The 18,313-nt window shown below is 40.9% G+C and overlaps 1 protein-coding gene across 1 annotated transcript in view; it reads left to right on the top strand.

The window, feature by feature from the left end:
- Positions 1 to 1,236: 1,236 nt before the first annotated feature.
- The window catches only part of LOC111667142 (prickle-like protein 2), a 37,581-nt gene continuing 20,504 nt past the window's right edge, over positions 1,237 to 18,313 (top strand). The window contains exon 1 of the mRNA XM_023422735.2: positions 1,237 to 1,491. The gene's annotated coding sequence lies outside the window, so the exon portion shown is untranslated. The remainder of the gene's footprint in view (positions 1,492 to 18,313) is intronic.

Genomic DNA, 18,313 nt, shown 5'->3' with positions numbered 1-18,313 from the left:
CAGCAGTAGACATAATACCTACTTTTTCCTACCTTTAAATTTGACTGCTACCTATTTAGTCATGACTATTTAACGTTACATAAAAATACTTTAAGCTTTCTGATTATGCTTTCTCACCATCATGCTCCCTGGGAAGTGGTGACTTCTCTTTGACTTTTTATCACTGAAGCTGTTTTTCTTCACACCACAGTCGCTCCATTGTTTTTACTGATGTCCATCCAAACCCTGATCCAACTGCCAGTCACCAAATACTGCCCATGTAGAAAATGAAAAGCAATTTAAGTTTTGGAACCTCGGTCGCCCAAAATAACGCTTCCCACTTCACTACACAGAAGGGCACTTGCCACGGCAGGCAGTACGCTCCGTTCATCAGTGCGTAGTTACAGATTGCACTGTGCAGTAGTAGAGCAGTGACTGTGCTTTATTTTAGTAATTTACCTTCATTTTCCCAGGAAAGTTAGCGGGGTCAGACCTTATTCTACTCAAATGTGGCTGCAGCCTTGATAGAATGAATCATACACCACAGTGAGTCACACCACACAAGTGATGCAGTGATGAACACCGTACATTTATAGCCATATATTATCCGTATGCTGTATGATTTGTAAGTGATTATTTGATAGATGTTACATGAAATCGTAGAGGGTACAATTGTCTTCAAGGAGAAAATGTTTGCTGACATTCAACCATCACATGATCCACCCATCCAGAGCAAAGTATGTCAAGTCCTCCCAGACAATTTCTCCATTTCATTTTCATACCCTCAAAACAGGAGTGCATAAATACTCCTGTTATTCTAATCGGAGGCTGTGTGCCGCCGTACCATTGGCTGATAGCTGATGACTCACTTCAACAGGCTGGTGTGGGGCTGGCAAGAAGAGGGTGGGTGAGTGGGTAGGTGGTGGTGAAAAAGGGGGAGCAGGAGGTGGGAGTAAAGCTTTCTCCCACCGCCTGTACACTTGCGTGCATTGTTGTCAGAGCATGCTTCTTCTTACACACAAACACAAAACATAAATGCTTGCAAAGGGAGTGAACTTAATGTAGAAACACTTCCTCACTGTTTTTCTGTTCATCTCTACAGCCACGGTTGCCTGTAGCCAGACTTGAGGAGAGACACAGAGCCTAGAGGAGAGGGAGAGAGAGAGAGCGAGGAAGAGAGGAGGAGAGAGAGGGAGGGAGGGAGGGAAGGAGAGAGAGAGAGAGACTTGTGCTGATCCAGAGTCTGCAGCCCCCAGCCTTCCCTCTGTTTCTGCTACAGTACGTGTGAAAGGCAAGAGAGGGAGAGGCAGCGGAGGCAGAGCTGGTGTTTGTCTCTGAGACTCGGAGGGGAGAGAGGAGAGCGCTGCGAGCTGTGCAGTGCAGTGCAGAGCAGAGCCAGTCCGTCCTCTGGTATGTGTCCACGGTGAGCGACTCAGTCCGGTCCTTGCGCACCCTCCGCTGCTGTCTGAGCAGCCTCGCACACCAGGACTCTGACACCAGCCACACAAACAGGTGAGTGTCAGCAGCCTCATGATGACATAGTCTCTTTGACTTGACAATCCAGTATGAGTATCACTTTATTGTGTTTTTTACTGCTGTCATTAAAAACAAGCTTCTATTATTTACATCGATGACATCAACGTGGATTGCTGAAAGTTTTCCCTGAGAAATGAGATGCATCCATCATCAGTGTGTGTGTGTGTGTGTGTGTGTGTGTGTGTGTGTGTGTGTGTTGGGTTGTGACGGGTGGGGGTGTTTTTACATGTATGTTTGCACGCATGTTGGCTTGTGTGAAGGCTTGTTTACCTCATGACTGACAAGTGAAAAAGACCACTGGGACTTGGGGAAAACGTTGCCTCTGATAGGAGTGAATCCGTCTGATTTCATCCCCCAACATTTCCCCCATGTGTAATTCCATGTGTCCCTGGAAGAGAAAGTGGGTGGAGTGGGAACTGTTTCAGCTCTGCTACTGTTATTGCAGTCTTGTTTAGAAACAGAAAAAAAAAACAACAACAACATGAAGGAGACTGAGCTATATCAGACGGCGTGCTTTAGGTTGATTCGAGTGTTTGATGGAACGCAAATTGTGCATTTATTTCGGGTCTTAGTGTGTGTGGACACAGCAGTTCATCGACAATTGTCAGGAAAATCTGCAGGTGTTTACATTTTAGTCTTACGCTGTTTTTCTTGAGCTTACTGTGAGCCTTTTGTCTCAACTGCGCAAGAGAACTACTGCATCCATCCCTATTTGTCATAGCATTGACAGGATGCGATCACAGTGGCATAAGATTGCAACAATATCCTCAGTTCAAAGTCTAATCTGTTACATAATAAGGTTTTGAACATCGAATCAAAGATCCATCTAATGAGCACGATGATGTGTGGCTCTTTTTTCTGTAATCTTATATGCAAAGGACAATGTTTTGTTAATGTGGTATTAAGTTGTAATATCGAATGGTACATTTTGTTGCCTATATGCTGTTTTTGACAGAATGTGTGAAAGTGATGTCTCAGTTTTAATTCATCATCATTTCATTAGATTTTTTTTTTAAACTAATTGCTTTGGCCAACAAATGATTTGTATTGTGATACGAAGCTGTAATGCTCTAATTTATCATCTAAACCAAACATATCACAATTCAGCACCTTCTCCTCCATGTTAGTATTTAACACTTGTCGCTTGTACTGTTGCATCCTGGGATGTAATTTGTGCGTAATGGCAGCTCATGAGTGTGTACCGCAGGGAATCAGCAAGTCGGTCTAGAATGATTTCTTCTAGCCTAGTGCACAACTTGTTGAATCAAGTTGAGTTCTTTTGAACTTTGCTTGTGAAGTAAATCTTAATCTGCCATGACTCACTTCAAGCCTGTATGATGTACGCACTGAGGACAGAAAAAAATACGAGCCTTTGAATAGGACCATGTGGCTGAATGTGATTTCACAGGGCGACATTGTCAGCGTTTAGTTTGGTTTAAACCCCTGAGCCATGACCGTGATCTGGGCTGCCACTGAGAGTGAAAAATACCCTCAAGTGTTTGTCTCTCTCGCAGTGGATGCTGCTGTTGTTTGCCTCCGACTGTCAATCTGTCACTCACTGTGATGCTGAGGAATCAGCCCCAGCTCCCGATTGACCCTGCCTCATCCCTTTATCACCCATCCTTCAATATCTGTCCCCCCATCCATCCATCCATCCATCCATCCATCCATCCATCCATGCATCCCTCCCTTCATGTTTCTCCCACCGGGTTTCAAATGTTTGTCTCTTCACTTTCACCGAGCATCTCCCTCCACCCCCCTCCGCTCCGGTCGCCACAGAAACGGCTGATTCAGGAAGGGTGGGCGGGTGTCTCAGAGCTCTTGCTGCTCTGCCCCATGCGGTGCTTTCACAGTACATTTATGCTTCTGTGCTGCTTTTATGGCCCCGATATGCTGACAGTTCAGGTGGCTCAGTCAGATGTTATACAATCGTATCAACCACACAAAGGCTGTTTGTTCAGTTCCCTCAAAGGACATGTTCGGTATTTAGAGTTGCATTGCCATTCATGTTCAGTTTTTCTTCTAACAATAGCATAATCACAGGGAGGCTCTTCATCAGACCGCTGACCAATCACTTGTGGTGGGAGATTTATTTATTTTTTCATATAAAAGGTTCACTGAATTTGTGAAGAGATTATTTATGATTCTGACATAAATGTCTGCCTCTTGACTCTCTCTAATTAAATGTTGGGTCGATCCTGGGAGATTACAGCCCTATTTTTGCTTAAACGTATATGAAATCCGGGTTGAAGTCATACTGTGTGTGTTTAGAGACTACGCCGAGGTGATTAATAATGTAATATACCATGACCAAGTTGTTTAATAATAGATATCCTATGACCTTTCTCTTACATAAGGTTGATGAAACAGATAGGAGTGATGGGGTACAGGACTGAAATGAACAGATGGAACTGAAAAGAAAATTCTTGGATAAATTACCCCCTTCCCACCCATGTATTACAGTAGCCCTCCCACTCAAAAAATAGTGAGCGCCAGATAAAAGATTTGTTTCTGTAATTACAGATGAATTTGTCAGAGGTGGCTTTTTGTTTTTTCATGCTGTGGTTATATCCATTTTGTTGCATTTTTAGGATAGCTCTGGTTGCCATGGTGATAGTTTGTACAGTAGCTTAAAACACTGCCTTTTAGAAAAGCTTAGAAAGGACAGGAAATGAAACCTGTATTGCACCGCAGTCAATTCCAAGCAGGACCCCAGGAGCTCGTCCTGCTGCGCCTGATTAAATTAAAATGGGAATTTGTATTCACTGAGGAGGTAATGGTGAGGACCAGCTCTGTCTAAATTGTTGTGTTCCCTGAAAATCAAGCTTTAGATCTTTTGTGTTTTTGTGTACAAACACATTATTGATCACAGTCACAGTCTTTCTATCGCACACGGTCTCTGACAAATTAGCTGCTGAGGAAAGTCACTCGCCGTTACTGTTATTTTACTCTTTACTGCTGTGTATACAGCGACAAGAACCGTACCCTGTCGCTCTTGTTAATATGAATATTAACAACTTGCTCATAACACTCATCTTATTTGATTAAAATGTCTCAGATCATATGTTTTCTTTCTAGTTTTTGAAAACAAAACAAAAAAAAAAGAAAAAAAAAGAAGATATAAATATATCCAGGCTGCAGTGGTTTTTCCACCCTGCAGTGTTCAGCCATTACAGTCAGTGGTGACGCAGCCCGAGACTCACACAGCACACTGCAGACCCGTCACGAGACACAGCCAGAACAAAGAGCACAAACTGTCATCTAAGAGAAAAGCTCAACATGGATGATAACACTGAAGCAGCCTTTTCACAGTACAACAAAGGACTGTAGGTTTGGAGTGTGACATTCAGTATGACGCCATGTGCTGAGACCTGACTGCTCGCCCTGCTACTTTTAAAGACTTGTCCCAGGTACCCGGAGCACCACCGTGCCACCGGACACTTCAGGTGCAACACTTTTACATTAACTTAGGGTCAGTGAATGTGTGTCCCTTTTTCTAATCACTCTTCCATGTAAACATGTGAGGTGTATGTGTGTGGGGGAGTTCACAGATGACGACAACCATAACATCAGGCAGTGTGACGAAGTCTGTGTGACTGCAGCCTTACTTGATGGTTTAAGAAAGCCATAACTAAACCTTAAAAAGTAAGTTTATAAAAGAGTCATCAAAAACACATGGCTTCAAATTTAAATGTGTCTATGTCTGTTTGACGGACAGTTAAAGACATGTCAATGAAAATACAGACTAAAAGTTTTGTAAATACATTTATGTTGACCCCAGCAAAATTAGCGCTTGCTGCTATGGTAGTTAATGTGAAACTGAATAACATTTTTATTGCACAGATCAAATGTGTTGTTCAAATGAATTAATAAACAGGTTTGAGTTAAAATGGAGAGATGGGTTGACCTGTAGCTAGACTACATTAATATGGGAACCTACTACCACACGTGCAAGTGACACTGCAATGATTCCCTGCAAAGAAAGTTTACTACACAAATCCACTAAATTAGCATTAGAAGGGACAAAAATAGGGCCCTGTATATATGCAGCTTCAATAGGGCCCCTTCCCCTTTCAGCACAGTCTAAAACCTTTGCATATTTCAGCCGTATTTTAACAACAGACTGTAACTGAAGTCTCAAGCTTTCACTTTGAGATTTAAGAACATTAAATTATTTGTGCCACTGTTTTAGGTCCTCATTGTGCCCTGAGTGAAAGACAAAGGTAGGCTGAGGAAGGATTGCTCTTTTATTGTATTTCAGGATAAAAACAGCCAAATATTATAAGACTTAGTGCTAGTCCAGACTGCTGTACCATAGACATAGCATAATAAAACATGAAGAACTTAAAGGTAGCAGATATATACAGTATATATACAGTATATATATATATATATATAAGTGATTGACTTGTCTTGATACAAGGAGTGTCCATAACTCATTCTAAACTTTTCTGATGCTGCTGCTAAATGTTTATTTGCATCAGTAATGTTTGTGAATACAACATCAAAATTGATCAAAACATTTTAGTAAACCATTTTAAGCATCTTAAAACTGTATGGTGTTACATAATGCTCTCACACGGGGAGGCTTTTAATATTGTTCTTAATAAAAGGAATAGTCTGTCAAATCTATTCAGACAACCAACAAGTCATACTGTAGTTTACTTACAACGCTAATAACGTAAAAATTGCAAAATTGCCCCAAAATGTCCACAATGTCCCTCACTACTCCTGCTCCAGGAATAAAGAGAAGAGAATAAAAAGGGAAGTTTAAAAAAGCGGTTTGTCGTCAGAGGATGTGAAACAGCCCGATAAACTAATTAAAACTACAACATAGATAGAAGCAGTAAACAACATTTGTGAACCACAACGGACAAAATAAAACTGTGTGAAGAAAGATCTACTGTAAGAAGTCAAAACAGCAGCAAGTATCCTGTAATAACACAGACCGCTGGTTAGTATCAACCTGATTTACCATATTAATAAAGAGGCGCCTTCATGGATATCATGGGATCATCATGGTCTGATGATATTTTATGACTGTCAACAAATCCCATGAAAAGACCAACACCAACAACGAACTGATCCTACTAACAAATATTATATGTTTAGTCAAACCCTTATATAGCATTTACCTCTGTTTAGACCTCCATTGTAATCACAAACGTATTTAAAACCCCTAATTTTTTCACCATTGCACCGGGTTACATGTTCAGTCATTACTATTAACACACACACCATTGTGTTTATTTTGAGTATCAACAGCCTTTATTATTTAAAATCCATGATTTAAAAACCATCAGAACGGTGAGAGAACTGCATCAGACTAGAATAATGTAGGATAAAGATGTTTAAACATTGATTCAATAAAACCTGTGTCGTATACATGCCTAAAAAAAAATAAAAGCTGTGGTCTAAATGCCTACACCTAGAAAAGAAACACACTTGTTGTTTCAGGGCTGACAATAACCAGCATAATTCACATGTGTGTGGAGTAGTATTAGATGGGTTTGCTGTTGCTGATGTGATGTGAGGGAGCAACAAATCCAGACTTGGTTGTGCTCATAAAAATGATTTAAAAACATTAGCTGCAGAACTCACTGCTCATGTAGGGATATTCTTCTCCTTTGCTTTGATGACCAGATGAATGATTATTGAGTGTTTCTCGTTTTATTGACTTTACTCTTACTCCACTCAGAAACCCACCAGGATTGATTTTTCCAATAAGATGGTCCCGTCTTTTAACTGAACTATTCTGGTGAAGGATTGGGTAATGATGGTGTAGCAGGATATCTTCAAAATGCTGCCACAAGGAATTAATGCAGATAAATGATTTGATCATCTTGGCGAGTGAAAAGAGAGCCTGTATGTTTGCTACCCAAATGCTAAAAGGAACATGCTCAGTTCAAAATATGCTGAGACAAAATCCAGTGACTCATGGTCAATATAATGTTTGAGGTGCAAACGGCTTGGTTTGATTTCCATGTGGAGCGAAAGGTGAATATTTAGCCTCCAACTGGTCGTTACCACAATCAAGCTCCTCTTGAAGTGGATCCTGTATGATTCCCTGCGGCTGCCTGCTGGCTGATGACTAATGTTCTCCCAAGTGCCATATTAAAGCCCCTTAATTGGTGAGAATAAACCAATCATTAACTTGCTCATTAAAGCTTATTGTAGTGCTGAGACCGCTGCGACTCGATCATAGCAAACTTCTGTAATTGTTCCCAAAGCTGGGTCATGGTCCTGTCTGCAACATTATTGGGGACTAATCAACACCAACATTATGACTCTCTTTGCTTCTTTAAAGATTCCTCGGCATTTAGTGTCGGGGTGATTCTGCACTAACCTCGCTATTCTGGCCAAAAATTCCCATCTGGACTCGCTCTTGCTGCCATCTGCTCTCTTACTGGCTAGTCCCTTTGACAGTTGTGAGGCGTCTATTTCGAAATGGCCCCCACACACTTCTGTAGGATGAAAAGAAGAAAGGAGATGAACTGGAAGAATAGAGGAGGAGGCGGAGGAGGAGGAGGAGGAGGATACAGAGATTCATAAAGCTTGGGGTTTAAACTCGATTCACCACGGCGTGTTTCTTAAGCAACGTAGCACTGTGCGTCTCAGCAGTTTCCACCCAATCTCTGTGTATCCTAGGAAGTGCTGACTGGCTTATGATAAGGATCACTAAAAGAACAATATGCAGTTTATGCTTAGTCAGAGAAAGACTGTGTCGCTTAAATTAAAAGTTAGACCCAGAGAGGAGTTGAGAGGAAAAGAGAAACAGGGACAAACAAAGGCTGCAGTCATAGTGCAGGTGTATGGATTGTTGCCAGGGGAGAGTGACAGCATGATGCTGCTGCCGCTGCTGCTGCCGCTGCCGCTGGTGTTGTTGCTGTTGATTGTGGTGCTAGTTTGGCCTCACTGACTCATGGATACAAGGAAAATGAATTCCAGGGGAACCGTCTGTGGTGCTGCTGTGCCCTGAGGTTTAGCACCCACTCCATCCTCATATTAATGGCATCATTACTGGGCTTCTGAAATTTTCCTACTCACCAAAATGTGTACACACACACACACACACACACACACACACACACACACACACACACACACACACACACACACACACACATACACTCTTGTGTGTTCTCCCTCCATCTTTCATTGATACGTACAAACTAAGTGTGCTTCTGTAGTGCTGACTGAAGTACTAAAGTACATACCATTGGTTCTTCATTTCTCACTGACATCACTTCCTCTACCCTGATAAGAGGAATGATGGGAATGGATGGAGGAGTTAGCACAAGTAGAACATCCTTACTGAGTCAAGTGTCATTTGAAGTGATTTCCCACATCTTTATATAGTAAAGGTGCTTGTAGAGGCTTGATTTATGTTGTTCTGTTGTCTCAGGGCTTGGTTTTGATCAGATAATGTGATGTATTATTGTAACAAGTCTTATATTTCTCAGTTAACTTATGGCTACATTCTCTAATCTTTGTACTAATCTCTTTTAAGGTAACATGGCAGATGTGAAAATAAAATGCATGTTATATTGTATACGATAGTTTCAGCAAACTGCTCATTATTAATAATCAACCAACCACTGACGTGCCTAACAAGCACGTAATAAATCATTGTCTTTTGTTGGCTTTATCATCTTTTACAGTCCAATGAGATCAACTGCAGTATCCAGCTGCTGAACAGATTTGCCGGCTGATGCCTCTCAGCTGATTAATCAAGAACGCACAGTCTGACGATATATAAGTGACAGAAGGTTTTCTAACTTGTCACCTATTCATACAGAAACACCCCTTTTATGGACAATTGTGATCAATGTCAAAACATACACCACCATCCAAACACATAGTTTTAGGGCAAAGTATTCTGATCCAAGTCACATTTTGAATTGTGCCAAATGTGAAGATAGAGAAGACAGAATTTATAGTTTTCATTTAACCATAGACTTTAAGTATTATAAGTATTATATACACTTTTCTAGTTTTTCACCGTCCAAAAGAAACCGTCCAGAATCAAACAGAACATCCAGTGTTTATTTGTTTTAATAATATGCTCTGAAATTGTTTTAACTCTTAAATAATACAATAAAACAAATGGTGTACAGAGAAACAAAAGGACAAGGATGCATAAATGAGGAGCTGGAAAGAATCCCATATCACCCCAAAAGTCCTGGGTCCAAATCCAGCAAGGGCCTCTGGTATTCATGTCATCTCCCCCAGCTTCTTATATTTTATGTTGCTTTCCAATTTCAACTACTATAATATAAAAACAAAAATATAGGCCCTATATATGTTTATATAGAAATAAAGTTTTATGATTTCAAATCAAAAGTAGAGTTTTTTTCTCCAGTGTATCATATCCATAGTTCCATCGGTCTCCTCAGACTGAGGACTTCACCTGCAGATCTGTTCAACTCTAATATGATAATACAGGGCAAATAAAAACAATGTGAAGTATATTCTGTCTTATTTTTGAATGCTATCCCATCTTGGCCAAAAAACAGGTTATGAGTAGGACAGTATGGCCAATAATGTGATTCAGTAAACCCTTTGTATTGGGTGGAGCAGTTCATTTCCATTCAGACAATAAGTAAATAAATAAATGAATGAGATGAATCCACAACAGCGGAAAGGCAAATACTGTATCTGACCTTTCATTAGAGCTGCCAGTTTCAAGTCGCTGATATGATCATTGTAATAGTTATGTCAAAATTGTCATGGCGTCATTACTATCTATGTATTTAGGAACGTTGGTACGTCAGTCTGGTGCTTTGCTAACATTTACTAAATAGCACAATAGCAAGGACAGTATTTGGCCATACACCCTTATGTGTAAAGGCTTAGAGTCATTTCTATTCAGGATTTAAGTTGATTTAATTTCAAATTTCCTGACAAGGAAATTTATGTTATGTATGTAAATGTAAAAGCAGCGTTACACCCTTGAGATGATGTAGCAAAAGTCAACAGTGCGTGATCCATTAAATCTTCCATTCCCATGAGGCTGCAGTGGAATTACTTTAGAGATCGCAAGGCTTTGGTTTCCTCTTATGAGCTCTGCGTCACTCGGCTCTGACGAGATGAGACTGTGACACAGGCAAAAGCTGTTAACTATTACACCTCCTTTGTGAAAACCACACACACACACACACACACACACACACACACACACACACACACACACACACACAGTCAAATACTTCTAACCAACAGATCCTCTCCCTTGCTCTATGCTGTGCCACCTGCCTCTCATCAACCCCCTCATCTAGCAGAATTAGATCGCTGCTAATCCACTTGTGTCAGCCCATGGCGAACCAACAGCGCTCCCACTGCAGGGCTCAGTTGTTCCCTCAGGGCTCCCTGGAGGCCAAGAGTATAGAAAGGTGCTCACATCCTACACAGTCCCTTTTTACCTCTCCGTCCATAACTTTCTTTTTCTCTCTTTTATACACACACACACATCTTTTCTCTTAACTGTTTTTTTTTTTTTTTTTTTACATAAAAGACCATGTTGGTGGACTTTGGAAAGTCTGGCACATACAGGAGGATTCTTAAGTACAATTTTTAAGGTGCTTGTACTTTACTTCAGTATGTTCATTTTATGCTAATTCCTGCTTCTGCTCCACTACATTTCAGAGGGCAATATTGAACTTTTTTGTTCTACATTTATTCGACCACTACAGGCTTTTGGCGTGTGACCCCTTACAAAAAGGTAGTGTCTTGTCATGTTTCAGATGTCTCTTCGTTGTTAGCAGCTCCACCAAAGAGACACTGTATCCTCCAAACCTCTCACATTTAAATTTTTATTTTCAAATTCATTTAAATAACAGATTTAGGCCCAAAGAGGTCATATTATCCAATACTTCACAGATTAAAGAAAAGTGCAAAAAGAAATGAACATAGATCATATCATTTATCATCTCATGACCCCTCAGATTTTTCTTTTCACCCTTTGGAGGGTGGCATTTTACTGCAGAACAAGTACTTAGATGCTTTGAGTACATTTTGCTAATAATACGTTCTTGTAACGAAATAGTTTTCATTTGGATAATTGCTACTTTTACTTACATAGAGGATCTGAGAACCTTCCACAGCTGTTGCGTGATGTTTGGGTTTGATTTGAAGCGGCGACCACTGTGCGAAAACCTGTAACATGTTTCTGTGTGCGTCCCATCCAAATGTGTGGTCACTCAGTCCTGTGCCACAGCAAATCATGCCCCTCACATTTTGAGCTTGATTTGTATTTGTTTACTTTCGCCGCTCCCCACAAGCTCCCTAAGTGTTTCTCCGAACATTTCTGATTGTGTTGTTTCCATCGATGGCGGCTGCTGATGCCTGCTCTCTCATTCGGCGAGGGAGTTCACAAAAGTGGGGGAGTTATGGGAGCTATTTTGGCCTCAAAGTCCTCTGGAGGACCATCGGGGGAGATCCAGCACCAAGGAGGTAATTGAATTTGAGGTTTCAGCTAATGATTTTTCCAACAGCGGGACGTTCCCCCGTTCTCCTGGGCTCACAGTATCATGCATTGCCTGCACAGAGCGTCACTCAGGCAAGCGCTAAATCATCCAATAATGGCTTTGGAGAAGCTAAGTACCTCTTACTCTTATAACAGGCGTGATTTAATAGCACTTGTTAATCCGACAACATATACAGAGCTTTCCATTTTGTATGTAGTCTTATAGGCTTCGCTGAACAGATGTTATACTAGATTCATTGCCTTTGGACAAGAGCTTCATTGTTAAAAACCAATTAGGGGCTAATGAATCTCAATGAGCTCAGATTACTATAGTATACCTTCATATATGAGTTTGTTAGTTGTCTTATTTAGGTTATTGTGTCTTTAACTGCTAAGGGAATTTGTTTAGCTGACATCTACATCAGTGTTTGCTGATAAGAACTTGTTGAGCCTGAACATTATCTATAGCAGTTTAGACAGTAACGAGCTTTAAAATCTGTAAGACTAGATTGATTTTTACATGTTTCGTAACTATCCAAGCATTCTTTTAACTGGCCTATACTTGATTAGACCCCATGCTGTCTTTTGACCAGACAGACTGATGGCTTTGCAGATGCACTTAAATTTGAAACCTGGCAACCTCAAGGCCGATTAGTCTCCATTTGTAGTTCAGTCAGGAACACATACTTCCCCCCTTGGACCCCTTGTCTCCTCAACTCCATTGTTATCCTTTTATCCTTTTTATGTTGCTCTACATAATCTCCAGCTCACTTTCTGTCTTTTCTTTCACTAAACCTTATTCAGTTATCTGCCCTCTATTAAGCTGCTTAATATATTTATTTCTCTTTCCAGCTCAGTAGCAGCTCTTATCACAAAATGAGCGAGTATCATAATTGTTCCTCTTATCCCAACCCGGCACAGCCCACCACACACACACACACACACACACACACACACACACACACACACACAATAATCGTCCCTGGTGCTGGGCTAACCCATTTAGGTGCGGCATCTTGTTGCTGCCCTTCAGCTGCACAGACTCACTGTGAATGGCCACCAGGTTTTTCTCATTAGTTAATTATGTTTTGTGATAATGTCTACAGCTTTGAGCTGTTAGCTGAATGGCTTTTAGGCTAATGGTAACTGATCACCTCTGTACACAGTCCAAAATTGGCCTGTTGCATTGTCATGGCTCTCTGTTATGATGTTATGTATTCTTCATTCAGCCATACAGACATGCTGGTCAGTCTTGGTGAAGTCCAGTGAACATTTCTGAAGCATCTCATTGGCAGGGGTCAGAGGTCAGTGTAAAAAAAAGCCTCTATCAGAGATAATGGTGGTGCCCACCTGTCTATATGTACTCATACTCCTACTGGTAGCTGCCCAGTATAATTTTCTTCTCAGTGTGCAATTCCGGTTTTCCAGTCATGGAGGTGTAAGTGATTCACAGATTTACAAATTCACTGGGACAAATTCACCTGCAGCAGCTTCAGACTGTGACATACATAGACACAGATTTGTTCTTTTCAGAATCTAGCTTTGACTTTATCTACTGAGATCCAATCGATTTGTCCCAAATCACTGTCTGCTTCTTTTGTACTGTCACAGTCAATTTATATTTCTTTGTTCGCTCTGGAACGACTCTGGCGTGAGTCATTACATGTCCATTGTTGATTCGTTGCTGCACAAAAGCATTGCTTTTCAAAAAAGGCTACAACAACGATCAAGGGTGTCAACTGAATCATTCCTTCAGTGGCTACTCTCGCCACTCTTTTGAATTTGGCTGGGTACTCAATTCTATATAGTCAGTATTGGATTCCTTTTTTTTTCTTAAACCGAAAGCTCAGTGGCAAACAGACGTTATTGGACGTGGATTTTCCATGCTGTTTTTTCACTGCACAACAATATTTAAAGCAATGCTCAGCTCCATTCAAACCTCTTGGGCCTATATTCTGTTTTGTAGAATATAGTGTGAATATTTAGGAGGCAACTCGCTCCGTTCTCCAGTGTACCGCTCATACTTTATCATGCTAACTGACAAATCAGTCCAGAACATTGTAAAGGTCTCAGGCAACTCATCTCCAGACTGAACACCAAAAGACGTCTCTTTCATATGCACAGCGCTTTACACACGCACGGGGAGCAGTAAATGATTCCAATATGGCAGCATCCACACATTTTTCAGCCCTCTGCGTTTGTTTTAAAAAAAAACAACAAAAAAAAACATTTGTGGCCAGTTCAGTGCCAGTAAAAGAGAGATTATGGAAATATATCGAGATTCATAACATTATTTCTGGAGCGAGTGCTGAGATTGTGAAATTCACACAGTACTGTCACTTCGAAGCCCAGTTGTTATCAGTCATACATGTCAGAATAGAGAAAGGCTTTCTCTACTTGGCCCTGAATAATTTACCTCTTTTATAATTTATCACAGTGGGACTGTGTGGACACTGGTGTTTTACGTGCCCTTGTCAGAACTTAACCCATGAACAAAATTATGTTGGCTCATATTCATTTAACACCAAGCTCCTCTTAGGATCACACTATATTTGTGCTGCAGTGTTGTTGATGTTGCAATCTTCAGTATTGACATATTTGAATCTGCCAAATATGTAAATTAACAATATATCCTTTTTAAATTTACAAACCAGAATTACCGCCTTGCGGTTGTATGCGTCTGTCAACGTGCCAAGTTGGAGGAAATATGGTCAAAATCTCACCTTCCTGAGTTAAAGCATTGATTAACGGCCAGTGTATTTGCAGAACATTATGATGTCACAGTGAAGGTGACCTTTGACCATTGGGATTAAAATGTCATCACTTCATCAATCTATCCTAGCAGACATTTGATTTAAATTGTGTCACAATTAGAATGTATGAATTTGTGAGTTATGGCCAAGAATTTGTTTTGTGAGGTCACAGTGACCTTTGACCAAAATCTAATCAGTTCATCCAGCCCAAGCGACAGTTTTTGCCAGTTTTGAAGAAATTCTTCAAGATATTACTGAGATTTCAAGTTCACGAGAATGCCACGGACACATGGTTGAACGGATGAAAAAACAATTCCTCCAACTCTGGCTGTCGCCGGCACAGAGGCATGAAAACATAATCCAGCCGCAATTACCAACTTTAACATGGGATACCAAGGCTGGTTTCCTGTTTCCTATATTCAACAGTGGTTATTTTAATCTACACAGCATTTCCAAACCTTAACTACGTGTTTATTATTATGACCATGATGATACATGTCCTTAAAACATAACCTTAAACAGGCTATTTGTAAGTTTTCTCTGCCACCAAATATGGTTTCTTGCCATCAGCAGGCGGTGGTGATTGTCGTTAGGCAAGAACTTGAGTCAGTGTTGACTTCATAATACAAGAGGCTATTATACGCCCTCTGAGCAGCGTCATGTCTTCAAGACAGATTGGAAGCTACAATGAATCGCTATCAGAAATTGACAATGGGTCCAGCCAGACTTGGACTAGCTAATTAGTGTGCTAACTTCAGTAGAAGAAAAGAAGTAATAGAAACAATAGTTAACGTTGCTTTCCAGCGCTGGAGACAGCTTTTGAAGAATAAAGGACTGAAGTTTGATACTGAACTTGCAACATTTCTTCTGGACATTGGCTTTGTAGCAATAGCAAAACTTACAAACAGCTCCTTTAATGAGGAGAAATTTTAGTCCAAATAATAACGTTTTCCCCTAAACCTAACCAAGTACTTATTTTAACCCAAACCAAATTGTTTTTGTGCCTAAACCTAACCAAACTTTAACCTCTGTGTTGTCACATCATAAAAGGGATTTATTGTAAAACAGTGGGTTTTAAAGATTTTGGCATGGCACTGAGAAATTATGTCACCTGTTGAAAAGACTCGTCAGATCAAAAAACTGCTGTCAAACCAGATGCTGAGATTTTTTGCAACAGGCTTAATATTATCTGACAGGGAACCAACAGATGGCAGAATTAGTTTTAACAAGGTCTGGGATCCAATAACAAGGATCTCAGTTTTGTTTGAGTTCAGCTGAAGAAGCTGAAGAAAATGATTTGAAATCCAGTTTTTAACACCACAGGAGCAGTCATTCAGAGAACTCAGTGTTCCAGGGTCAGTGGATCTAACTGGCAGATACAGTTGCATGTCATCAGTATTAAAATGAAAAGAAACACCATGTCTTTAAATAATGTGCCCAGGGGAATCATGTATAGGTAGAATAAAATTGGTCCTAGAACTGACCCCTGAGGCACGCCATACTTCACACAAGAAAACAAAGAGACATGGTTGTTAACAGAGCTACAGAACCTCCTATTCGACAAGTAAGATAAAAACCATTCTAAAACAGTGGCACCCACTTGGAAAATTAGTGCCACCTGCTGTTTATCTATTTACATAATGGTAGTGGATGGAAGCGTGCATTATTTTGAGTGTTTTTTCCAAATTAATTTGTAATTTGTGATAAATTTAGAAACCTATTTTGTCATTTCATTTGTAGAACTTAGAGCATAAAACTTAAGAAATTGTTTGGGGCTTTCTTCGTGGAAACCCCACACATTACCGGTGTTTCCAGAGAGAGGGAGAAAGGAGGACACTGTTACACTGTCCTCCTTTCTCCCTCATTCAAATGTGAACCTAGTTTTTGAGCCATTATGCAACTCAAAAATTACATAATAACCAATGAAGCATAACTCTAACACCACAGGTTAGTCTGTGAAAATAACACAGTGCTTTGATTCAACAGTTGAATCTAACCCAGGAATCCATCGAAGTAATGGAGAAATCTGGCAAGCAATTTAAGGGGGTTCAAGTCCTTGTCCCTCACAGCATCAAGACGACTCAGAGATATGCCTGACCTGTAATGCTGCGCTGAGGCTCTCAGTGGTTTTACTGCTAGAGTGTTGCTGATCACTGGAAAATGGCTATTATACAGCTATATGTGTTCAGCTCCTCTCTGCCATGATGCTTCATATGAAGAGACCCGTGGGAGGACGTGCAAAAACGCATAGCAACAGACTCTTTCTTTGCTGTTCTTTCTCTCTCTCTCTCTCACACACACACATTATCACGCAGGCACATTAACACACACACATGTACAGACAAATAGATACACGCCTGCACAGATATAGCACACATGTAAGGGCCCACCCCCAACACAAGGCTCTGTGGAATAGTAATGGCCCCATATTAAAGACTACACCCTCAGGCAAATGATGTAAATGGCATCACACAACAGGATTTAGCTTCAGTTTGTGAATCACCAGCAGCAGCAGTCGAGGGAGAACATGCTCCGCTGCCCGCCCAGCTGCACTCACACAGGTCATGGGCTCGCTCTGGAAGATGAACCGCTCTGTGTGTGTGTATGTGAACCGCTTTGTGTGTGTGTGTGTGTGTGTGTGTGTGTGTGTGTGTGTGTATGTGTGTGTGTGTGTGTTGCCATTTCAGACAGAGTCACTCTCCTGTGGCAGCCCCACCGCTCCTCAGCCCTCCTTGTCATCATCTCCAATCACATCTGTCCGTCAAATCATTTGGTGAAATTCCCACAAAGACAGAGAAGGCTCGGGAACACCAGGCCATATCCATTTCTCTGTGCGAGATGCAGGATTGTGCCTGTGCAGCGGTGTAGAGTGCGATTTGCCTGTTGAAACCCTGCAATTCTATTTCAGGCCATCCCACACACAGTGGGAGAAGAGCAGAAATGTGTCACCCTTTAATTACAGCTTTTCAGGTCCTTGTGAAATTTTGTGCATCTGTAGGTAAGAGAGTCCTACTTTGGATTTCAGGAACACACCTCCAGCAATTATCACATCAGGGACATGAACAGTAGTGTGTGTCAGTGTGTACGCTTTAATTGGTTTGATTTAAGTATTTGGGTTTATTTGCCTGTACCTTTAGGGTCCACAGCTTCAGCACATGAAAATTATGTCCCTCCAGCTATTGATGACAACACCGCGTGAGTAATGCAGACAGCCAATTTGAGTGTGTGTTATGTTCCCAATTATATCACCAGTATTGTCACCCACTCTGAGCTTTTCGCAGTCTGTTCTGCCAGCTGAACCACAGAGCTTTATTCCTATACAGTCAACCCCTTTCAATTAATTTCTTGTTAGTCCTGATCCAAATAAGCTGCAGTAAGAATTTAATCCTCATAACTGGATTATGAGGTGATTGGCGCTACAAGAGAGCTGTTTGTTACTGAAATGAAGGGTTACACAATTCTGGATTTGATGGTGTATTGACAGCCAATCAGAAGCGACCAGTTAATGAACAGCTGTACCACTGAAATCAGAATCTGAGAGGAGAATGATTCCTTGAGATGAGACTAAGCAGCGTCTTGA

This window comes from Seriola lalandi, unplaced genomic scaffold (genome assembly GCF_002814215.2).
Source record: "Seriola lalandi dorsalis isolate HSWRI2012SDOR001 ecotype SW California unplaced genomic scaffold, Sedor1 jcf7180002054685, whole genome shotgun sequence".
Taxonomy (NCBI): Eukaryota; Metazoa; Chordata; class Actinopteri; order Carangiformes; family Carangidae; genus Seriola; species Seriola lalandi.
This window is presented reverse-complemented; position numbering and strand designations above follow the sequence as displayed.